Source organism: Peromyscus maniculatus, chromosome X (assembly GCF_049852395.1).
Source record: "Peromyscus maniculatus bairdii isolate BWxNUB_F1_BW_parent chromosome X, HU_Pman_BW_mat_3.1, whole genome shotgun sequence".
In the NCBI taxonomy this organism is placed as follows: domain Eukaryota; kingdom Metazoa; phylum Chordata; class Mammalia; order Rodentia; family Cricetidae; genus Peromyscus; species Peromyscus maniculatus.
In genome coordinates, this window is record NC_134875.1 from 95,958,748 (window position 1) to 95,985,439 (window position 26,692).

Genomic DNA, 26,692 nt, shown 5'->3' on the forward strand with positions numbered 1-26,692 from the left:
AACTCAGATGATACTAAATGTCAGCATAATCCTAGTTTGCTGACAATTTGTCTTTAGCTAAATAAAAGACATTAGCTACAATACCTATCAGTTCCTTACATTTTTAAAATTATTTTTAAATTTTTTTTTGTTCATTTTACATACCAACCACAGATCCCCATCTCACCCCTCCTCCCACCCTCTCCCCCACCTAACCCTTTCCCCAGCCCACCCTTCATCTCCTCCTCCAACAAGGTAAGTTCTCCCATGGGGGGGACAACAAAGCCTGGTACATTCAGTTGAGGCAGGACCCAGATCCTCCGCGCTGCTTCAAACATATATATGGCATTGAATTTCATCTTTATTTTGTTAGGAGAGTTTAAAACTTATCCTAAGCAAAAAGAAAAAGAAAGAAAGAAAAGACACTATTCATTAGTATTTAACAATAACTGGTTTCATTAGTTTTTGTGTGTGGGGGGGGGATGTTACTTCATCTCAGGGCAATATTTTTACCTTTGGTAAACTCAGAGGTGAATTTATGGCTCAGATGCAAATTTCAAACTGCATCCACCCTCTAATTCCAAGTATGCCATTATTGAATATAACAGTGAATTTCTCTGAAATCTACTTTATCTCTTGAGAATGAAACATTCAAAGTAAAGTTTGACTTTGCTATTGCATTTGTAGTAAAGCAAGGAAGAATTATTGTGGTTTTAAACAATGCTTGAAACTCTGTGAAATTAAATGCATGCAGGTGCCATCTTCTAGCCTGCTCTTCAAAAGTGTGTATGTAACAGAATGACTAGAAAGACTACCATTACTTATGACAGACACTGTCCTCTCATTAAATAGATAGCCTAATGAGACCACAAATGGCCATTTCTGCTAAGAAAACAAGAAGAAATGAGTTGCATCTTATTCTGAGAATTTTGTCTTCTTCATTTTCCACAGAATCTATTTGGAATTTGATTTTGAAGCTCCACATGACTGGTTAACTAGCTTGATAAATCCACCACTATCTCAAACCATTTTGGCTGATTTTCTTAACATATCTTTAGTAAAAAAGAAAGACAAGAATGCAGCTTATAAAGTAAGGGGTTTGGACTAAGAGTCTGACATTTCTACTTTACATATCCCTTTTTAGAAAACAAGTTAGGGCACAGCTCACAGCTGCAGACTCCAAATGTCTTCCTTGAATGGCTGGTTAATCTATGGGATTTAGAAAACAGAGTCTAACTTTGACTCTTAATTCAGGCAATGTGCAATTTTGATAATACTGCATATCTACGCTTCAGAGTCCATGTTGTAGCAACAATTGCACCAACAGTATTCACATTATAGAGATGAGAGAAGAATTCAGTGAAAGAATTTGAAGAGACAGCAATGTATATGATGTTCATGCCATAAGTGCTGGTCAGTAAACCATGATTTTCAAAGATTTTTAGAAATTTTAACCTGTCTAGGAAGGAAAAAAGTTTTACTCTAAGCTTCACATTTCTCTCTTTTTTATTTAAGTTTTTTTTATTCATTTTACATACCAACCACAGATCTGCCTCTCATCCCTCCTCCTGCTCCCCCCAGTATTCCCCCACGACATAGCTGCCATCCTTTCCTCTGAAAGGCCTCCCTTGGAGAGTCAGCAAAGCCTAGTATATTTAGTTGAGGCAGGACCAAGCTCCTCCCTCCTGCATCAAGGCTAAACAAGGCCTCCTGCCATAGGTAATGGGCTTCAAAAAGCCAGCTCATGCACTGTACCAACAGCTGTGAGCTGTGACCAATGAGCCTTCATGGGACCAGACTAGGCCCTCTGCACACAGGAGACAGTTGTGTAGCTTTGTCTGTTTGAGGGGCCCCTGGAAGTGGGATCAGGATCTATCTATCCCTGGTGCATATTTCTCTTAATAGGAGTCAAGATTTTCTGGGGCAAACACTAATAAAATTAATGGACTATATTCTCAGTTATGCACATGTCCTCATTTTTACTATGATTTCATCACTGTGTCAGAACAATTTGGTGGGGATTGTAAGTTACAGATGCTTTTGTTCAAAAGATAATGAAAGAATCAGAGCAATGGTGATCAATAGAATAGTGGAAACAGCATGGATAATGTTAATATTTTAGTAACTACATTAAGCAACAAATCAATAGGGTTAATGATGTATTTTTTTAATCAATAGATCTAAACTGTTATAATTTCAACTTGTAATTGATATAAAATTGTTAATGAAATCATTGCATCTCCCCCATCAAAATCCAGTATATGTTTCTTACTTAAGACACCTGTGGCTGAAGATCCACATAGCAAGTGCACAAAGGTATATATATATATATATATTCATGCTATCATATTGAATGGTGAAGGGTTGGTGCATTGATGAGGAAGAAGAAATGAAAGTAGAGGGTGTGTAGGGTGTTTATATATAACTGTGATCAAATATTTTCTTTGGAGGCTATATATCAGAAAATTAGTCTCAAAGATGTTCTACTAAGCTTTAGCCAAAACTGTAGGTATATCTATTATACTAAGAAAATGACTATTTTATTCTGACAGTGATCTTAGGCAGGGCTGAAGATTTCTAATTCTTTTGGCTACTTATTAAACTGTAAGGGATGTAAGATCTCTAAACTAGTCTAATAAAAAGAGAAGACAGTTCTTTTATCTTGGTTTATTAAAACTCCATTGTGTTCTCCTCTAGCCTTATCTCACTCTACTGCTAAAAATGTACCACTGAGGATGGAGGTACAATTGAGAGTATATACAGTGTGCTGAATATAGGAATTGATCAGTTTTATCTTTATCTCTTTGGAATTGCACATTTTATTGTAGTAATGCTTCTTACAGTAACTATTGTATTAAATCAGAACTTTAACATTATGATTCATAAATAGCATGGAACTTGGTGCCCATAAATCATAGCACTAAATTGGAAGTTTAAAGTTAAGATTTATAAACTAACACACTAAATCACAACTTTAAAATTTAGGATTCATTAATAAGAACTTTTATATGCATGATGTATAAATCAAAGCCCTGTACCTGATTCTTGGAAGTTAATGCATGTAAATCAGAACTCTGAAAGTTAATATTAATAAATCAAGGAAATGCATTTTACTTGGTAAATCTCTCTTTTAATGTAATAGTTCCTATATGACATAATGAACACTATCTTATAAAAAAAATGGGAATCTCAAACTTCCTTTAATAGCCATTTCTAGAACATTTTTGTGTTTTATTTAAGCTCATTTATTTGGTGTAAATAGGAAAATACACAAAATGCATGTTTTTCATCCAAACTCTCATATCTTGAAAACACAATGAAGTCATGTTGTGGATATGTCATTTTTAGGCCACATAACTCTCTATTTTAAGTGTTTTTGTAGTTTTCATTGCTTTTGAAAAAGTGTGTACTGTAATTTTGAAGGTAATATGAGCAAACTCAGAGATGTTCTTACACGGACTTTTTCACATAAAGTGTAGTGGTTCAGTTATTTTCAGACTTCACTTGCCATGTCTGTTTGTTAGAGCTCATTCAGATTTCAGCCAAACAATTGGGCCACAGTCTCCCACTCCCAATGCATTACTGTGAAATCAGAAGGGACATGTGCTTTCCTCTCTTAATAGTTAAATTATTTGGACTGCAGATTCACCTACAACCAATTCGAGTCTACTCTTTTATACACCATTGAAACTGATCTTGTTTTAGTTACTGAAGATCACCATGCCTCCAGAAGCCAAAACTATATTGAATCCTAAATGAATATTTATCAAAGTTGGGGCTACTGATTCTGTTACCATAAATGTCTATTGAAATGTCTCTTTCTAGCTTTCTTTATGGAATTTCATATGTTAGCATTTTATTTATTTATTTATTTATTTATTTATTTATTTATTTATTTATTTATTTATTTATTTGCTTATTGAGACAGTCTTACCCTGTAACCAAGGCTGGTATAGAACTTGAAATTCTCTTGTCTCAGCTTTCTACATAAATACTGGCATTATAGGCTTGAATCATCACATCAGGCTCTATTCTAACATCTTTTAATTCACACAACAGTATTTCACATAGTCATCTCCTTGTTGCATCTTATCTCATGATATGTGTCTTCTCATTTTTCCCATGATGCCTATTACCTAAATGTTGCTCATTTATTAATATCTTGTTCATGATCTAGAAATACTTCCTTGATATTTCATCTTAGGCATATTTTATCATTCAGTTCTCTTTTTTCTAAAGTGGCTTCTCTTTTCAAAACCATCCAAACCCCAAATCTAACTGGCAAACTTTTGTTTCATCTTTCTTCCATTCCATTTTTTAAAGTCATAATTTAGTTCAGGACTCCTTTAATTATTCCTTGTGCTGTTATCAGAGTTTCTTAACTGTTCCCCTGCCATTGATAATGAAAATCTTATCAAATAATTCCTTATATAGGCAGGATTTAAAGATCCATGTGCTTCCTACTTAATTCCATCACTGCCTTCCAAAATATGTGTCTATACTTTAAATGAATGGGTCTAAGCCTAAGGAAATTGTTCTGTTCTTTTTTCCCCTTCCCATTAGCAGAATTGAAGAAAATTTTGATTGTCACAATTAGTGGATATGATGCTAAGTTCTTCATAGCATAGATTCCACAAAAAAATTATCAGGCACAAAAGGTAATAATTCTTGGGTTCAGAAATCCTGCTATAGGTAAATTAAGTATTCTTGTTTCACCAAGAAAGTAGTATAGGTCTGTGGATCTCAGCCTATAGACGTGAGTTTTTAAAAGTGCTGTAGTTACAGTGAATTACTTATCTGAAATACCTTTTCTCTATTCAGACTCAGGATTGCTTGTCTTCACCTTAGAAACAACAGTTCATTATCTCCTTTATAAAAGGTTCGCTCTTCCTCCCAAATACTGGTTCTAATATTCAACATGGTTTTGTGGAAATAAATTCATAGAATTTGAAGTCAGAATGACATTGGGTTGAAATATGAATCCACATTAATAGTGATATGCACATGAGCAAACAAAACTGAGCTTTTCTTAAAGAAAACTGAGTTTTCTTATAAGAAAACTCCTTCTTCTAAGAACTGTGAATATAAAAATACCAAAGGAATAACTTTATCTTTAGGATTTCATCACATATTTATGCAAAATAACATTAACTCTACATCTGTCACCACAATGAGCACCCATACTTGTTGCAGAATACTATTTTAAGATGTGTTACATTTGTTTGTGCTGTGGAACATTTGTTTAATGATGCAAAGATGTGTTGCATTCTTTTGTGTTACATTTGTTTAACTCTGTGAAGCTGTGTTTATTTTGCCTACTTAAAAGACCTGATTGATCTAATAAAGAACTGAATGGCCAATAGCAAGGCAGGAGAAAGGATAGGCAAGGCTGGCATGCAGACAGAATAAGTAGGAGGAGAAATCTGAGAGGAGAGAATTGAAGAGCAAGAAATAGGAGAGGAAGACTCTAGGGGCCAGCAACTCAGCTACACAGCAAGCCACAGAGAAAGAACTAAGGAAAGATATACAGAAATAGAGATAGATAAGAGCCCAAAGGCAAAAGGTAGATGGGGTAATTTAAGTTAAGAAAAGCTGACAAAAAACAAGTGAAGCTAAGCCCAGGCATTTATAAGTAAGAATAAGTCTTTGTGTATGATTTACTTAGGGACTGAATTGCAGGCCCACAAAGAGCCAGAGAGAAGAAAATACACAAACTAAGTTCACATTTTTGTAGGTTATTGTGTTAACAATAAAGATAGGATTTTCCTACATAACAACACAATCTTATTCTTCAATAAAAGTGTACAAAAGTTTGATGAACATTGGAAGATTGATATAAAACAAGGGAAATAGCAGTAAAAATTATATCATATCTGTCAATAATTACACTTGGACAATTGTGTTATTCTAGCAACCAACTTTAGGACATATGATATATATAGTTTTGGAAATATGCTATGTAGAATATAAAGTAAAGCATGAATTCATTTTGTAGGTAGAAATATAGGACTAGAATTCTAAATCAAGCACAAAACTAAACATTATAAGTTGTAATCAACTAGTAAATTGATAGTACAGAAAAATTCTGTCTAAATTATTTTCTATTCAAACCTAATATACCAAAAAAGTAGTGCTTAAACTTGTGTGCTGTGGGAAAATGCTCTTGTACACTGTAAAGATTTGTCACTCAGATTCGTTTAATAAAATGCTGATTTTCCAGTAGCCAGGCAGGAAATATAGGCATAACAATCAGACTAGGAGAATTCTGGGAAGAGGAAGGGCAGAACTAGATGCAGAGGAAGCAAGAGGAGAATGTCAGACTGAGGAAAGGTACCAAGCTACATGGCTAAACAAAATGAGAATTATGGGTTAATTTAAGTGTAAGAACTAGTTAGTAATAAAACTGAGCCATCAGCCAAACATTTATGATTAATATTAAGCATCGGAGTCAATAATTTAGAAGTGGCTGCCAGATATAGGGAGTTGCTGGCAGTACAGAAACTTCTGTCTAAATTTGTGTGAGAAATGGAAAATATTTTTGCTGTCTTCATATATGTGTAAGTCCATATATATAGGTTTCATTTTAAGTTAGCTAATTTGGGGTGTATAAAATGCAGTATGAATTCTCTAAGACGTTATTATTAGGAGTTACCAAAATAAATTTGTCAGAGTGATATGTATGGACAAAGTCATACATATTATACAAAGTGGACATATAAATGTATTTTAAATAGACCTCAAAAAATGCAACCATGATTAATTATGTCACTGACTCTTCTGTAACAAATGTTTACCAGAGTAATTTTGAAGCTTCTTTTTTTACCTTGTGATGAATACAACATTACAGTAAGAAGAGTCATTCTGTCTTCAGTAATGCTCTTGCATCATCTAAGCCTTTCCCAGAGGAAATAATGGGTGAAAGGAAAATCAAGTAAAAAATAACTTTTATCAGATCTACTGTAAAAGGTTCCACTGATATCAAGGGCATATGCAGATTTCCTTGACAGCCAAATTTTGTATGATTTAGTTCAGCTACTGTCTTGCTTCCTATTATTTACTTACCTTAAGTAACTTGATACAAGAACAAATACTTTTATATATAATATATATAATTATTCATGTTATGAAGAATGAAAATATTGATCTTTTGGAGCATATTCTAAGACATGTTTCATAAAGAGTTTAATATAACTGATTTGTGATTCTGAGATGATAATTTATGATATAATTTAAACCAGAATTACTTGTCAAAAGCAATTGTTTTTGTTTCATTTTCAATTAATATAGGTAAAAAATCTCATTAGGTAAAACTAGAGAAAGTTATCTGATTTATGTCCTTCAATATTATTTCTTATTTTGAAATGAGGACAAGCAAAACATTCCCCCTTTAAGATTTATGCCATTTTAGAATCATATAGTCCTGAAAAAACTTAAAAGTAAAGAAGTATGTGACTATTTATTGATAACATTTGTATGATTGTTAAATGGCATTTTAAAATGAAAGGCAAATTATAGCCCAGAAGGAAACAAACCCAAGCATGACAAATGGTTAATAGTTTAGTGTATTATTTCTCATATTAAAATTGAGAACATTGTATTAGTATAAATATTATAAGACATTATAGATAGGTGATACAAAAAGTATAAAATATACAGTTAATAATATAGAAATCAGCTTAGCATTTTGGTTACTGAATAAACTAAAATTGAAGCCAGAAATTAATTTTATTTATCTACCCTGTGGTTGCATGACTCATTTTCTTTTTATAGATAACAAAATCCATTCAATTTTCATGGTACCATGGTTCATTTTAAATTAAATATCATTGTTCATTAATGATGAACATATGACTACCAGGAAATGATACTCTTACATGCAGCTAGAAAGCATACAACGGAAATCATAAATATTAGTATAAATTTCACAGGAAAAAATTCTTTAAAATGGGACTTTATTTTGACCTATTTATCCTAAGGAAATAACTGCAGCCAGAAGTTGTTGATTATAGTACAACTCAGTCTATCCCCCAACTCAAATATAACACAATATGCTTGAATATATTTGAAAAGCATGATTCAAATAAATCATAAGTATACATAAGAAGTTATAGCCATGAAAAAATTCTAGAAATATATTTACAAGCATATAAAATATACATGATTCATGTTTACCTAAAATTGCTTATGTAAAATATGCAGTACAACTCTGTCAGTTAAAAGGACTTCATTTTTTGTGATCTGAATGGAATGCATATATTTATATTCCTTTTATTTACATATTTATAGGAAGCTGAATTTGTACATCTTTTAATTATAATTTTATTATTTAAAACATTTTGAAAATTTAAATATATTTTGGTCATATTATTCCCTTCCAGATCCTCTCTCCCTAACTACTCACCCAACATTACGTTCTTTTTTTTTTTAATTTATTTTACAACACCATTCAGTTCAACATAATAGCCACAGATTCCCCTGTTCTCCCCCTCTCGCCCCCCTCCCCCTCCCCCCAGCCCACCCCCCATTCCCACCTCCTCCAGATCAAGGTCTCCCGCGAGGACCGGGGTCGACCTGGTAGACTCAGTCCAGGCAGGTCCAGTTCCCCCCTCCCAGACCGAGCCAAGCATCCCTGCATAAGTCCCAGGATTCAAACAGCCAACTCATGCAACGAGCTCAGGACCCGGCACCAACACACAGCTGCCTCCCAAACAGATCAAGCCAAAAGACTGTCTCACCCATTCAGGGGGCCTGATCCAGTTGGGGGCCCCTCAGCCTTTGGTTCATAGATCCTGTGCTTCCATTCATTTGGTTATTTGTCCCTGTGCTTTATCCAACCTTGGCTTCAGCAATTCTCGCTCATATAAACCCTCTTCTTTCTCACTAATTAGACTCCCAGTGCTGCATCCAGATTCCTCAGTCCTTGGGTGGGGTTTATGGCACAACTATCAGGGTGTCTGGCCATCCCATCACCAGAGTAGGTCAGTTCCAGCTGTCTCTGGACCATTGCCAGCAGTCTTTTGCGGGGGTATCTTTGTGGATCTCCGTGGGCCTCCCTAGCTCTCTGCTTCCTCCTCTTCTCATGTGGTCTTCATTTACCATGGTCTCCTATTCCTTGTTCTCCCTCTCTTTTCTTGATCCAGCCAGGATTTCCCACTCTCTTTCCCTCGACCGTTGCTCTTCATTGTTCCCACTCATGACCAGGCTGTTCATGTAGATCTCATCCATTTCTCCGTGTCTTTTTTGGGGTCCTGTTTTTCAGGTAGCCTCACTGGTGATGTGAGTAGCAGTCCAGTCATCCTTGTTCCACATCTAGCATCTTCCTATGAGTGAGTACATACCATATTTGTCTTTCTGAGTCTGGGTTACCTCACTCAGGATGATTTTTTCTAGTTCCATCCATTTGCCTGCAAACCGCATGATGTCATTGTTTTTCTCTGCTGAGTAGTATTCCATTGTGTATATGTGCCACAATTTATTTATCCATTCTTCAGTTGAAGGGCATCTAGGTTGTTTCCAGGTTTTGGCTATTACAAACAATGCTGATATGAACATAGCTGAGCAAGTGCTCTTGTGGTATGATTGAGCATTTCTTGGGTATATGCCCAGGAGTGGTATAGCTGGATCTTGGGGGAGATTGATTCCCAATTTTCTAAGAAAGCGCCATATTCATTTCCAAAGTGGTTGTACAAGCTTGCATTCCCACCAGCAGTGGAGGAGAGTTCCCCTAGTTCCACATCCTCTCCAGCATAAAGTGTCTTCAGTGTTTTTGATCTTAGCCACTCTGACAGGCATAAGGTGGTATCTCAGAGTTGTTTTGATTTGCATTTCCCTGATGATTAGGGATGTTGAGCAATTCCTTAAATGTCTTTCAGCCATTTGGGTTTCCTCTGTTGATAATTCTCTGTTTAGTTCTAAAGCCCATTTCTCAATTGGACTGTTGGTCGTTTTGATGTCTAATTTCTTGAGTTCCTTATATATTCTGGATATCAGTCCTCTGTCACCTGTGGGGTTGGTGAAGATCATTTCCCATTCTGTAGGCTGTCGCTTTGCCTTGTTGACCGTATCCTTTGCTCTACAAAAGCTTCTCAGTTTCAAGAGGTCCCATTGATTGATTTTTTGTCTCAGTGTTTGCGCTACTGGTGTTATATTTAGGAAGTGATCTCCTATGCCAATGTGTTGAAGACTACTTCCTACTTTCTCTTCTAGCAGGTTCAGAGTAGCTGGATTTATGTTGAGGTCTTTGATCCACTTGGACTTAAGTTTTGTGCATGGTGACAGATATGGATCTATTTGCAGCCTTCTAAAAAAAAAAAAAAAAAAGACCAAAAACCCAATAGAACAAAGTCCCCCCAAACCAAACCAAGAACACAAAATGAATACCAAAAACAGGAAAAACAAGCAACATTCCCCACACCAAACTGTAGTCAAATAAAAACACAGAAAACAAATGGAAGTACATTATATGTTGGCCAACTACTCCTGAACATGAGACCTACCCTGGAGTGGGTGATAAAAATCCCAAAATCCAAAGCTAAATAAAAGTACAGAAAACAAATAAAGGTCCATTATATGCTGTTCAACTACTCCTGAATATGAGGCCTGCCCTGGATTGGTTGATATAAACAGTGTTACTCCATTAGAGAAAAATGATTTTCTTTCTCCTAGCAGGTATAAGTGACAATTCAGTTGTTAACCTTTACCCTAGTGGCTAGGTTTTCATTCTTTCATTCATTCATTCATTCATTCATTCATTCATTCATTTTAAAAAATATATAAGAAAATAATACATAATAAGATAAAGCAAAAACTGCCATGTTAAATTTGGACAGGATGACCTAGTAGAAGGAAAAGGGCCTTGAGAAGGTATAAGAATCAGAGATACACTCTGGAGACCAGGCTGGCCTCAAACTCACAGAGATCTTTCTCTGCCTCTGGAGTGCTAGGATTAAAGGCAAGCACCACAAGGGAGAGCAATGAAAGAGATATCTTAACAGAGTGTACCATTAAGGAGATGGGAAGAAATCTGCAGCTAGGGAAAACCCCAGGAACTCACAAGATTGTCCCCAGATAGACTTATAGCAATGGTGGAGAGGGTTCTTGAACTAGCCTTCCCCTGCACTTAGATTGGTGTCTACCCTAATTGTAATCACAGCACCTACATCCAGTGACTGATGCAAGCAGATGCAGAGACCCACAGCCAAGCACTTGACCAAGATCCTGGAGTTCAGTTGAAGAGAGGGAGGAAGGATTTTAAGAGCAAGGGGGTCAGAATCATGATGGGAAAAACCACAGAAATAGCTGACCCAAGCTAGTGGGAGCTCATGAATTCTGGACTGACAGCTAGGGGGCCTGCATAGGACCAAACCTTTGAATGTGGGTGAAATTTGTGTGGCTTGATGGGTTTGTGTGTCCCCTGACAATGGGACCAGGACTTACCCCTGGTACACAAACTGGCTTTTTAGAGGCCATTCCCTATGGTGTCATGCCTTACTCAGCCTTGATGCAGGGGGGAGGGACTAGGTCTGGCCCCAACATGTTATAACAGCATGTGTTGACTACCCAAGGGAGGCCTTACTCTCTATGAGGAGTGGATAGAGGTGAAATGGGGGTAGGTGGGGGTAGCAGGAGAAGAGGAGAGAGGGGAAATGGGTTGGTACGTAAAGGGAAAGAAAATCGTTTTTTAATTAAAATTTATATATATATATATATATATATATATATATATATATATATATATATATGAAGAATCAGAGACATACTCATTTGCACACTCAGGAAACATATAAAAAAACCACTAAACTGGATGCCAAAAGACCAGTTACAGCCCCATGAAGGCCTTGTGCATGCTACTTCAGTCTCTGTGGGTTCATATGAACTTTGCTCATATCGATTTAGACAGCATTGTTTTCTTGATGTACTTCATCCCCTCTGTCTCTTACACTCTTTCTGCCTCTTTTCCCTTGGGGTTCCCTCCTGTGTGAGGTATCCCAGACCCAGGAAGACATATGTGGTATGTATTCACTTATATGTCAATATTACCTGTAAATTCAATGTACCTCAAACTACAACCTGTAGAATCAAAGAGGGTCGGTATAGAGTAAGGTATTAGAGGTAACATATAGATCATATTAGGAAAGAGAAATAAAATAGATAAATATGGATGTATGGGGGTTCTGGAACAGGAGAATCAAGTTGGGAAGAGAAGGGGAGAGGGCTCATGGGAAAGAACATGGGGAGAGACAGTTGAAAGAACTTCTTAAACACACATAGCTAATAAATTGCATTATAATGTGCTTCCTGAAAAGTAGGGCATGGTGACTCCTTCTCAACAGATTACTTTTCAATACTTATGGCAAACCCTGACTATGATAGTCCTCCATGACTCAAGACAAAAGAGAAAACCTAAAGAATGAATAAGTGCACTATCTTTCTAGAAATGAGCTACTGAATCAAGAATAGAGAACATAAACAGTAAATATATTTCTCTAGGTTCAATCCCTAAGCAGGTCAAAAAAGACAAAGTAAGATAATCAAAAATATAGGCTCTGATCATTCTCCTAGGATTCTGTCTTCCTTACATTCCTTTATTCTTTTTCTTTCTATGTATTACAGATAATTATGATTGTTTCATTTTCCATAACCCTATTTCATAATCTTATTACTACTTCTGTTCCCTTGTGTGTGATAGATACTGTGCTTGAAAGCAAACTCTTTAAGAGAAGCCTACTGGGCATGCCTATAATATGGCATGCACATATTGGGCAAAGTTTTATGTTTTATTGTTATTTGGTTTTGCTGATATTTTTTGGTTTTTGTTTGCTTTGGGATTTAGTTTGGATTATTATTTTTAAACAAGTCCCACAATGTAGCTTAGGTTTCCCTGAAACTTAAGATCCTCCTTTGTCAACCTCTGTAACATTAGGATTACAAGTATACACCACCATACCTTGACACTGAGAGCTAATCTCATAACAGAGTAGCTTTTTGACTTCTAATCCAAATTTTAGCCACTTTTCTTTGGTTTCAATAGGAATACTCGAACCTAGACAAAATACTCATTTTTTTTTGTCTAGGACAGTAAAGTCACAACCCTCAAATTAAAAAATAATGCCTGATTTCTTCAAAATAAACTTATAGAACTAGAAGACAAGTAAGTTTCTTCTCTGTGATGGTTATAGAATTTAACAAATAGAATATATATCATAAATAAATGTGTTTACATATCTGTCATATGTCTCATATCCACCTATAAGTGAGTGCATATCATGCTTGACTTTCTGGGTCTGCTTTGCTTTACCTCACTCAAGATGATCTTTTGTAGTTCCATCTATTTACAGGCAAATTTCATGATGCCATTGTTTTTACCAGATGAAGAATATGCCACTGTGTAAATGTACCACATTTTCTTTATCCATTATTCAGCTGATGGACATCTAGGTTGTTTCTAGTTTCTGAGTATTACTAGTAAAGCTATGATGAGCATGGTTGAGCAAGTGTCCTTGTGGTGGTATAGAGCATTCTTTGGACATATGTCTAGGAGTTATATAGCTAGGTCTTGAGGTAAATGGATAATCAATTATCTGAGAAACCACCATACTGATTTCCAAAGTGGCTATAAAGGTTTGCATTCCTGCCAGCAGTGGAGGAGTGTTTCCTTTGCTCCACATCCTTTCCAGCATGAGCTGTCCCTTGTGTTTTTTATTTTAGCCATTTTGACAGGTGTAAGATGGAATTGCAGTCATTTTGGTTTGCATTTCCCTGACTGCTAAGGATGTTGAACATTTTTTAAGTGCTTCTCTGTCATTTGAGATTCTTCTGTAGAGAATTCTGTTTAGGTCTGTACGCCATTTTTCATTGGATTACTTGGTTTTTGATATCTAGTTTCTTGAGTTATTTATATAATTTGGAAATCAGCCTACTCTGTTAGATGTGGAGTTGTGAAAACCTTTTTCCATTCCTTGGGCTGCCCTTTTGTCCTTTTGATGGTGTCCTTTGCCTTACAGAAGCTTTTCAATTCCTTGAGGTTCCATTTATTAATTGTTGATCTTAGAGTGTGTACTGTTGGTAGTTTGTTCAGGCAGTTGTCTCTTGTGCAAAAGAGTTCAAGGCTATTGTGTACTTGCTCATCTATCAGGTTCAATGTATCTGGTTTTATGTTAAGTAACGTCTTTGATCCACTTGGAATTCAGTTGTGTACAAGGTGATAGATGTGTGCAGGGTCTATTTGCATTCAATAGTGTTCAGCTGTGTGCAGGGTCTATTTGCATTCTTCTTCATGCTGAAACTCAGGTAGACCTGAACCACTTGTTGATGTTGCTTTCTTTTTTCCTTTTTATATTTCTTGATTCTTCATCAAAAATCAAGTGTTTATAGATATGTGGTTTACTTCTAGATCTTTGATTCAGTTCTATTGATCAACCTGTCTGAGCCTATGTAACAACTCTGTAGTACAGCTTGAGACCAGGGATGATGATGCCTTCTAAAGTTGTTTATGCAGAATCAATTTAACTATCCTTGGTTTTCTTTTCTTTTCTTTTCTTTTCTTTTCTTTTTTTTCATATGAAGTTAAGTACTGTTCTTTCAAGTTTTGTAAAGAATTGTGTTGGAATTTCTATGGAAATTGCATTGAATCTGGAGATTGTTTTTTCATGATGGCTGTTTTTACTATGTTAATTCTACCAGTCCATGGGCATTGGAAATCTTTCCATCTTCTGGTATCTTCTTCAATTTCTTTCTTCAAAGACTTCAAGTTTTTGTCGAACAGGTCTTTCACTTGCTCATTTATCATTTGTCTATAGGAGTACTACTGATTTTTTGAGCTTATTTTGTATCCAGCCACTTCGCTGAAGGTATTTATCAGCTGTAGGAGTTCCTTGATAGAAATTTTGGGTTGCTTTTGTATACATAAGCATATATATATATATATATATATATATATATATATATGTATTCTGCAAACACCAAAACTAGAACAATACAAGGAATCAATGAAACAAAGAGTTGGTTCTTTGAGAAATTCAACAAGATAGACAAACCCCTATCTAAACTAACTAAAAGGCTGACAGTGAATATTCAAGTTAACAAAATCAGAAACAAAAAGGGGATATAACAACAGATACTGATGAAATCCAAAAAATCATTATGTCATACTTCAAAAACTTATTCTCCACAAAATTAGAAAATCTAAAGGAAATGGACAATTTTCTTCATAGTTACCACTTACCAAGTTAAATCAAGTTTAGATAAACAACTTAAATAGACCTATGTCCTCGAAGGAAATAGAAGCCTGCCATTAAAAGTCTCCCAACCAAAAAATAATTCCAGGGTCAGATAGTTTTAGTGCAGAATTCTACCAGATTTGTAAAGAATATCTAATATCAATACTCCTCAAACTATTCCATAAAATAGAAACAGAAGGAAATTCATTTTATGAAGCCACAGTTAACCCGACTTTTAAACTACCCAATGACTCAACAGAGAAAGAGAAAAATAAATTTTACTCATGAACATGGATGCAAAACTAGTCAATAAAATACAGGCGAATGGAATCCAAGAACACTTCAAAAATATCATCCACCACAATCAAGTAAGTTTCATCCCAGAGATGCAGGAATGATTCAACATAGGGAAAACTGTCAAGGTAATTCACCATATAAACAAGCTGAAATTAAAAAAAAAATACATATATCACCTCATTAGATGCTGAAAAAGTCTTTGACAAAATCCGTTACCCCTTCATGATAAAAAGTCTTGGAGACATCTGGAATACAAGGAACATACCTAAGTATAATAAAGGTAGTATACAGCAAACCAACTGTCAATTTCAAATTAAATGAAGATAAACTCAAAGCAATTCCATAAAATCAGGAATAAGAAAAGGCTGTACAGTCTCTCCATATCTATTTAGTATAGTACTTGAAGTTCTAGCTAGAGCAATTAAACAACAAAAGGAGATCAAGGGTATACAAATTGGAAAGGAAGAAGTCAAAGTATCACTATTTGAAGTTGATTTAATTACTATCAATGGTTTGTTTTAAACTATTAAATGCTATCAAAAGTACTACTCAAGTAAAAAATTACAAAGATATATTTTTCATTTCAAACCTTTTTGGTCTTCTGTTTGTGTAAAGGACTTTTTTTCAGTTAATGTTTTTTAAACACATGCTTTCTTAAAAGCATCTTGTCTCTCAGGAATCCTTCCATCACCTATTTTCATACCCCCTTCAATCTTGATTCCTAAAACAACCCTGTAACTTATGCTTTCCTTACATTACCAACATCTGGATCTTAAAACATTATCTTTGTCCACTTAAATCTTATGTCATAGCATCTTTTTTCTAGAAGAGTGTTTGGATATTATAACCAAGTAGTTCCTTTGGTTTTATGTAGATCCTTGTAGTACTGATTTAAGGCCACTGAGCCAAAACATATTTCTTTTTCAAAATTGTTGGTGCTTTTCTATATTAAATTGTTTCTTCATTTTCTGAACCTCTGTTTTCCTTTTTTGATTTTTCCCCTTCTAAACATTTGCTAAAAAAATTCCTTTATCTATAAGGATATTTAGTATCTTCTTCATTGTCACCCTAGTATCTATTTTTATTTCTTAAGCCAGATGTTTCAGTTCATTTTCTTTCTATTCCAAAACACAGTAAGTGATTTTTCTAATTCGTTTGACCTGTTTACTTAATCATCAATTTATTTGATTTTTTATAGACTTTCTTTAATTCATGCCATGTTTATTAGTATTGACTCAAAAGAGAAGAGAATAGGCACATGACAAGGAATGATCAGACCAAAGCAACACTAAAACCTTGTAGGGTACTAATAGAACTCTGCAGGTCCTTGTATGGCATCTGAGACGATTAATGTAATTATCTGAGCTCCAAAGGGCTATGTATGTCCGGCTATGTTTCATGAAGCATTCATAGCCTCTCTCTTGAGCCAGCTTGGCTCCATTCCTACAGCTTTCCTCAGCAGAATCCCATTGGTTTCTTACTTTCAGCATCCTGGGTTCATGTTCAAACTTTCATGCCATTGCCTCTCAGGGTTTCCTTGTAGGAACTCTGACCCTGACACAGATAAATTCAGATAAACTCAGTAGCTCACTAGCACCGTAGTGCAAAAATCCATGGTCCTCTCCATATTGTATGTTGGATGTCTACAAAATCAGTACCATGTAGATAATGCTATCAAGTTATACTGCCAAGTTGGAATGGAGCCTGGCCTTGTTGGACCCTAGTTCCATTGGTCCTTGGCTTAGTGTTGCTATTGCTATAACTAAGCACCATGAGCAAAAGTGTAGCATGAATCTTAAAATGTTCTTATTAATAAGATCAAACCTGAGCCAGGTATTGGGGTGACTGCTGAAAGATCAGAGAAGCAGAACAAGCCAGAGCCACCTCACCTTGCCAATTCCTCAGCTGATCCTGGTTCCTCAGACTGGATGCCTCTGAGTCCTCATCCAGAATGAATCTCAGCTGAACTGCTGCTCAAAAGCCTAAAAGCTTACCAGCTAAAAGCTTCTAGTTTCTGGTCTTCCTGCCTTATATACCTTTCTGCTTTCTGCCATCACTCCCTGGAATTAAAGGCTCACTTTCTGGGACTAAAGGTGTGAGTCACCATGCTTGGCTGTATCCTTGAACACACAGAGATCCAGGTAGATCTCTGCCTCTGGAATGCTAGACTTAAAGGTGTGAGTGCCACCATTTTCTAGCCTCTCTCATGGTAGAGAATGCACAATGATAGAAGCAGAAGCTGACTGGTCATATTGTGTCCACTGTGAGAAAACTATCACCTTCCGTGTATTAACTTCCTCTGTTTTATTTTGTTTAGAATGGTTTCTCTTATATTTAGAGTGGCTCCTCCCATTTCAAGTAATATAATTTCAATGCAGATAACCCATCACAGACATGCTCAGAGCTTTGTTTCCACAGTGATTCTAAATTCTATCAAGGACACAATGGAGTTTAACCTAACAGAATCTTATACCCAATTGTTATAATCTTAAAAATATAAATTCTTAGATTCTTTTCCAGTTAGGTCTCTCAATAATCAAAACATTCTACTAGGCATTGTTATTCTAACAACTAAATGGCTTTGAGGCTCTCTCACCACTGTGTCTATTGTCATAGGTAGCAAAATATTTATTTGTGGCTTGATTTGGGATTCCTGTGGCAAGTCATTGACTTTTGAGTAAAACAGGCCAAAACAAACACAGAAGGTAGAGTACATTAGCCTCTCTCTCTCTCATTTTTTGGATCTCATTCATGGTGGGAGTATTAGCAAACTGTTAACTCTAAGTGTTCCATATTTAAACACCTGAGATTTTATATTGTCTTTTTTGCTTAAATGCTTAAATTGTCGGTTCACTGCATCAAATTGAGAAACACATATGTAAATATCAAAAGACAAAACTGGAAAACGAATCCATTTTCACATTATTTACCAATGGCTTTAAACTCAAGCCAATGAAAATTTCTGGAAGTGATAGTCAATGCATAATTTATTATCATCTGAATTGGAAGCAAAAACCTACACAGAGCTGTAACACAATCACCAAAAGAGTGTCATGGCAAAGTGATGTTGTGTTTTGATAGACTTTACACTAGTAAAGCAACACTGATTAAAATACTTGGATTTCCTCAAGTATTTCTCAAAAAATTTAATTTCATCATCTCAGATAATTTTTTTCTGCATCATTCAAGCACAGTTAATAACAGCTTTCTGTGTCTGTGTACCATTTCATCAATTCTGAAGTGATAATTATTATATTGAACTTGCAGTTAAATTTCACATTTTGTCCCCTCTTTCCTCTACATTTAGAGCTTATAAACATTTTATTCATTTATCCATTCATTTATCTTTAAGACTTTGTGAAATGCTTGTCACATTAGGTTTATTCAATAAAAGTGAATATTTCATATTGAGTTATGATGTTACTGGGTAAACTCATAAATAATTGAACAATATTAACCTCAATGCACTGAGTGCTGGATCTGTATGAACTGGGAGAATTCTTAATTAGAATGACGGTTAGGCTTTTTCCATCATATTGGGTATCTGCTTAATCCTAGAAAGAATTATTGTACTATCTTGTGTTTAATTTACTAAATTGGCACAATATTATTTTTTATTCTGCTTTGTACATGAGCTCATTTTGTTTAGATGATGTTCATCCACATCACTTTGATTTATAAATCTCTTAAAGGCTCAAACTTTATCTACCTCTTTCTTCTTCCTCCTCAGTACTGTGGCCACAGGTGGTTCTTCCTATTTAACTTATTCCTCTTCCAGTCTCCAAGCATTTATTGCAGGTCTTTTTTCAATTTAAGAATTAGTAGGGGACCAACAGAAGCTATTGTGTGTTGCCTCTCATTTCATCATTTAGAATAAACTGACTCCTTTTTTCTTGGACAACACCCATATACTTAAGACGCCCACATATTTGGAGTAAATCACTGTAAATAGGCGATCAGAAGAAAACAACAGCCTGTGGAACACATTACCAAGGAGCAGCAGGCAGCCAAGTTTTTCATAACTGGGCTACTAGCCACCAATTTAAAGCTTTAATCTGAACACACTTTTTTCTCCACAGTGAAGTCTGTTTTTCTACACAACATAAATGGAAGGGGACAAAACACTGCTGCTCTAAGTTATATTAAATTGATATTTTTAAACGCTTCTGGCTCTGAGTTGGTAAACATGCTTTGGAAAATGCATATTCAAGGAAATGAAAGAGGCTAGAAACCTGACAATGTATGTAAATATACATGGAAATGAGACTTTTAAAAAATCGCCTCCACCACCACCACCACCATCACCATCACCTCTCATCCCTTAGGTTAAACTGCAGCTAAGTTGCAACTAATTGACTCTGGCAGTACTAGAGTCATTCCTTACATAATAACACTGAGTGTTTCTCTGTCTTCCAGCTTTTAATAATACTGTCTGTCAAGGGAAGAGAAACATCTATATCCTACTTCATTTCACTGCTGAAATGTCTTTATAAATTTTGATATTTCAGTTACCAAATAAGCATTTTCCAAGAAAAAAACTATTTTACAGGTGAGTTATTGAGATGTTCCATTTCACTAATGATATTCCACCACAGAGTAATGGAAGATAGCTTATAATCATAAACATACTTGATGATGACTTTTTATCTAAATATCCCAGAGCATTAAAGGAAATAAAACTCCATTCCTTTGCATACTACATCTTATAGAAAATAAAATGAAGAAAATTGTTTGGGTTTCTGTATAACACATAGTATCCGAATCATTGAACAGATATTTCTGAGTCTTTGTCATTAAGTCTAAGTAAACATTTCCATCGATATCTCACATGGGACCTTACATGTATACTCTAAAACTCCTATGTCTTTTTTGGCACCTGAGAATAAAACAGTTTGTGTTTACACCTGCCTTTTTCCCCTCTTTGTTTAAGTATGTCTACCCCAGGATTTCAAATCTTTCTCTTGAAATAGACCTTCATTAGGCTTTGCTTAGAAACTCTTGAGAGACTGCAAAAAGCACATAAGCCCATCTCATGGTAGATTTTAAATTAGATAATAAATTAGATTTTGTAACTCTATTTTGTGCAAGAGATGAAAGAGGGAGCTCTATCAGAAACCTACTAGTACATAGCATTGCCCTGCTCCCAAATATTTGCCTCATGTTTGGTTTTACTTTCTTTCCAGCCCTTCAACACGTGTGAAAGAGATGGAAACTTTCCAGACAGTATTTAGTCTGTAGTTCTATCTGCATGCAGCCACCCAATGCTGTGAGATTTTGAAAATTCCTGGACCCAGGACTACCAATAATAGTTGTTTCACCTTAAAAGTGAACACACCTCAGTTATTCCTTCAGTTTTTCTCTAGGAACTACTTTGCTACACAACTTAGTCCAGCAGCCCAAACCATTGGCATCATGGAGGGAGGCAAGTTTGTAAAAATGTTCACCCCTATTTTTGTCCATAAAACAGTGACTTGAGTTTTAAAATTTTCAAATGGTCCAAATACAACTTAAAGTTGGAACACTTGTTTCACAGTATGTTAAGCTTCTGATTATGCAAGTTGGAGAAATATACTTTAGACCAGAATATGGTGTTTGACATATTTGCCTCTGAGAGATTTGATCTGTCAATATTTTTTCGTGGCAAATTTTTATAATTCTTAAAATGTGTTGGTTTAAGGCATCCCACCATAGGTAATGGGCTCCAAAAAGCCAGCTCATGCACCAGGGATAGATCCTGATTCCACTGCCAGGAGCCCCTCAAACAGAACAAGCCACATAACTGCCTTACTTATCCTTGATGTGGGGGGTGCAGGGGAGGGGCTTCGTCCTACCACAACTTGATGTGCCAGGCTTCACTGACTCCCCATGGGAGACATTAGCCTTTCTGGGGAGTGAATGGGGGGTAGGGTGGGGGGAAGGTGGTGGGGAGTGCGAGGAGGGGAGGGAGGGGCAACCATGGTTGGTACATAAAATGAATAAAAAAAATTAAATAAAATTTTAAAAATGTGTTGGTTTATTAAGTAACTGAAAACTATTAATTTCTTTTATTTTTTAAACATTTCCATATTATTTTTACTAAACATATATTACTGATAAACAGTTTAGGCAATAGAGATCCATAAAAGTCATGTGTATTTTAAGATCTATGGCTCTGCTTCTAATTGCCTTGTGTCCAATTCGTGCCTTGGTACAACATCTGTAAGAAAAAAAGTCCATACAACACTAAGAAGCACACATTAGGAAAGGAGCACGATGGAGTGCAGTTTTAGAATAGAGTCATATCGTCATCTCCAGCCAGTGGTGAGAAATGGGTCTTTATCATGAGTTTGCAGCTGTTATTTTGGAAAAATCACTCCAACTGCATCCAACTGAGCTATTTTTCTGTCTTTTTCTTCATTCCTTCCTTCCTCCCTCCCTCTCTCCCTCCCTCCCTCTCTCCCTCCCTCCCTCCATTCCTCCTTCCTTCCTTCCTTCCTTCCTTCCTTCCTTTCTTTCTTTCTTTCTTTCTTTCTTTCTTTCTTTCTTCCTTCCTTCCTTCCTTCCTTCTTTCCTTCTTTCTTCCTTCCTTCCTCCCTCCCTCCCTCCCTCCCTCCCTCCTTTCTTTCTTTCTTTCTTTCTTTCTTTCTTTCTTTCTTTCTTTCTTTCTTTCTTTCTTTCTTTCTTTCTTTTTCTCTCTCTTTGAGACAGGATTTTACTATGTAACACCAATTGACCTGGAACCAGCTATGTAGACCAGACTGGCCTTGAACTCACAGAGATCCACCTGCCTCTGCCAAGTGGTAAGATTAAGGGTGTGCACTACCATGCCTGGCTGAACTTTCCTACATCTTTCTGTTTTTGTAAATAAGGTATTATTCCTTTTTTTATTAGAATGTTAGAAAATTTCAACCAGAAAGTATTAAGGGCTATACAATCAGACCTTTTAAAATATTTGTTCAAAACACACATACACATACTCACAAACATGTATATGCTCATATGCCAGAAATTCAGGAAGTTTAAAACATCTCTATAAAAGACATGGGCATGCAAGATGGCTCAGCAGGTAAAGGAATTTGGTGTGCAAGCTTGACAACTTAAGTTTTATCCATGGGACACAACTAACAGTAGAAGGACAGAGAGAGAGAGACAGAGACACACACACAGAGATAAAGAGATAGAGACAGAGAGAAGATCATTTAAAAGACTAAAAGACTAAGTAAGTCTTGTGCTAAGTGGATGATTAATAAAATTTCTTGTGTGAACTACTACAGTAAAACGTGCACTTGAAAATGTGAAAATATCTTACTTGGATAATTAGAAGGGAGCTACATATTATGTAGGACAGATGATGAGAATAAACCACCATTGTATCTGTATGATTTATCACCTTCTAAGCTGAGTCATTATTTGGGAATTCCAAGTATGATGATCAGGAATTCAGACTTTTGATTTCTGTTCCCATCTTTATTTCTTCCTTACTGTTACTTTTGTGTAAAAGATAAACTATCTTAAGAGACCATTTCAGCCAAACCTCCTTGTAAAGTCTATTTCCAGTAGCTCAGAAGTGTTAAATATTACTTACTTATTTTATGTGAAGGAGTGACCACTTCAATTAGTTTTTTTTTAGTTGCTTTGCTTGCTCATGTGTTTTAAATTGGGCTAATTTCTAGCAACTACCACTGTTAGCATTATTGAAGGATCATTCTGAAATGCTTCATCTTATTATAAATTCCATCATAATTTTAACATTTTCCAAGAACCACTCCTTAAAATGGTAATGTGTTGCATGTTAAAAAATTGATTCCATTGTCAAATTTGGAAATTCTGGGTTAAAAAAATGAAAAAAGCACCATATTTTTGCAATTATAATTATGACTTTAGCATGCAAATGAGAAATGAGAATGTCTACTAGCTAACATATAATTCAGTTGAAATTGTCTATTATTGTTTGTTCACAGAATACATGTAGGGTGACCTATTATATGGGACTGAATTCTAAAGAAAATACTTAGTTAATAGTGAGATTTGAATACTTTAATTAATCTATAGTAATTTAAATACACTTAGACTTGCAGAAGATGTCTTGCTCACTTCAGAAAACCCACACTTTATCTATGTGAAGAAAAAAAAAATGAGAGAATGTTCTGCCTACATAGAGGGTTCCATTCTGAAGCATGTTTCCCTGGTGGCAAAACCAACATAGGTCCAATATGTGAGAAAAACTTGGCCTGCAGACTTAGGACCTTCATATGAGATATTTTTAGATATAGTTCAATATTTGAATTAAACACAACACATAGCTGAGTGTATAGAAGTATTGAAAGCTCAGCATTTATACTCAAGTAAGCAAATTGCAGCACTCTGCACTAGCATCAAATTCTGAATGCTTTTCACTGAGATATCCTGCAATTCAGCTTACATGATAGAAAATTAGGTGGTACATTTTCTAAATAAAAGTGGACATGTAAGAAGGCCCAGGAGAGTATTCGAAGTCCATGATGACAAACAGGCCAAATCATTCTTGATTTTTTTCTTCTTCAAAAAATGTATTTTTATGTAAATAGATATTTATGTCATGTTAAACCTTTAAACAGTTTATTTTTGAAAGAGAAGAGTTTTTTTAGAAAAAAAATCTTCTGAAATGGGAACCTGTGTTTTTATGTTTGCAGGAAAAGGTAAATAATAAACTAATAAATACATTTAAATAAACATTGCCTCAAGGCCCTAAAGACAGCCATATGCTTTTGCATACATTTTCACAACTCAACAGCTGCTCATGGAGCCTAATCCATCTCCAGCTTTCCTGTTGACCACTCTCTTCTGCAAGGAATGCTTCTGTGACTGCCGGCTGGAAATATTTATGAAAACACAAGGGCAGCCAGGATCGTCCAAGTGTTTTCAAAATGTTTGCTTGGCAACAAGCTGCTGGCAGCAAAAATGTGCTCCTACAAGGGCTTTAGTAAGTGTTTATGTCTCTTCGGTGTATTCCATTTGTGAAAGTGGGCAGATACCACACACTATGATCTCTAGAAGCTTTAAGTGAAGAGACTGAAATTCACTTTGCCTCAGGCCTTGCACCTGCCAGTCATACCTCACTCTTCCGTGCAGTTTTAACCAATCCACAGATAGCCCTCCCCCGTTTGTCATCCCCATAATCACAGACACAAACTAGGAGACTTCAGGCTTTCCAGTTATATCCTTAAAAATAATCACTGAGCATTTCCTAGAAGATATATATCTTAGCACTAAAATGACAACTAAGTAAGTTGGGGGTTCAGACCATAGGGAAATCCTTGGAAATAAAGTATGATGAATTACAGAACACAGCTGTATAGTGATTATTATTAGAATATCCATTGTCAGATGAGTGAGGCATGTTATTAAGTTCTGCTTGTAGGCAAAATCCTCATCATAAAGAACTTTCTAAGTCATGTAGAAGTATTTGCAAGACCAGTGGAATTCTCTAAAAAGGTCTTTCAGGAAATACTGGAGAGGGCAGTGAGGGAGAGGAATGAGAACAAAGGACAATGACAGAAATATATGAAGATGCTTATGATCAAACCTAATTTACATGCTAAATTTAAATTTTAATGATACATAATAAAAAAACAAAGTAGTTCTGATATCTAATATGATTTTTATTTTTAAGGCTGTTGACTGAAGACCAGAGCTATGGTGGAAACTAGAGCAATATTAGATATGAATCAAATAAGTGGAAATTAAATGTTCAAGAGAAATAAGAATCATATAACATATAATTTTTCTAAGATTAATAATTGATGCTTACTATTTATATAAAAAATTCTGGCCTTTATAATGTAGAGTATTATATTTCATGGTATGGATCTGCCAAAAGTTTTTATTGATTTATTAACTAAAGCACCTAAGGTTGCTTCCAGATTGGGGAAACTATGAGTTACAAGATCATTAATACAACAACACAACAGTTCTGTGACCTGATAATGGTGGTAATTACACAAATTTAGTTATATGTTAAATTTTTGTAAACCATTAAACATTAATTTCATTATGCATTAATATTAAATCAAATTTTAAAATTCACAGTAAAACTGGAGAATAAATGTAAGATGATTCAAAGGTTGGATCAATGTATTATTTAAGTTTCACTAGCAAACAGAAACATCAGAAGAGTGAATTTCAGAAATCATGCAGAAAATAGTAATCTTCATTCATTTATTCACACTCATATTCTGCATATGATGTGCTTTTTAAGAAAAAGGACAATCACACAAACATCAAGAAAATAAAACTAAGCCACATGGCTCTTGGGAAGTTGATTGTGTCTAATGGTGTTGTTGTCAACACATCCTGAGACAAACACCTTCACAGTTGATCAAAACACAGCTGCCACACCAGCCCATCTGGACTCTGGAAATTACACGACATGGATGCAATAACTTCTTTTACTCTAATGGGTATCCACATATGTGCCTATACCATCATTTCTTTAGAAATAAGTAACACCTGGATGCAGAAATAAAATGGAAAGATGTTATGAGAAAAAGCAGGATGCAACATATGGTCTTTAGCTAAGGTGTGTTAGAAACATTTCTAGAAGAGTCTTGAGATATCATCCAATTAGTAATTCCACAAGAGTGAAGTTTTTTGAACCTGGAATCATGTATTATAAAAGCAATTTGACAAAAATTGTTTGACTCTTTACCCTTCAAAAATCAATACAAACTGGAGTAAGAAACATATTCACGGGGCAAATAGTTATTAATGCTGTCAAGTGAATTAATTGATCAGGTCTTTTCAAAACTCATAGCCAGATTACAATAGTTTATCATAAGCACATCAACATAGTTATTACACAGAAGTAGAAGTTTGGTTCAAATACAAGGGTTAGGAAATCAGGTGAGAGTCAAGACATGATTTCCAAGAGTTACTATGTGATATACAATTTGCAAAGTATTTCAAAAATTTCAACTATCTCTATCCATGAGCTTTGCAATGTGACTTTGTAGCTTGCCTTATTAAAAACTGAATTCAGTTTACCAGTCATCAAAGCCTGGGTGTCTTTTGTGCCCTTCACTGAACAAGAATGCAATGTTTATATGTCAGTTCTGAGGTGAAGGTTCATATCAAACATCCATCCTTTTTCTCTCCCTTAGCAATTCCTTTGCCTCAACCTGGACAAATGCTTCTGTAGAGATTTTGATAATACAGAACAGAGATACTTCCTACCAGCTCAA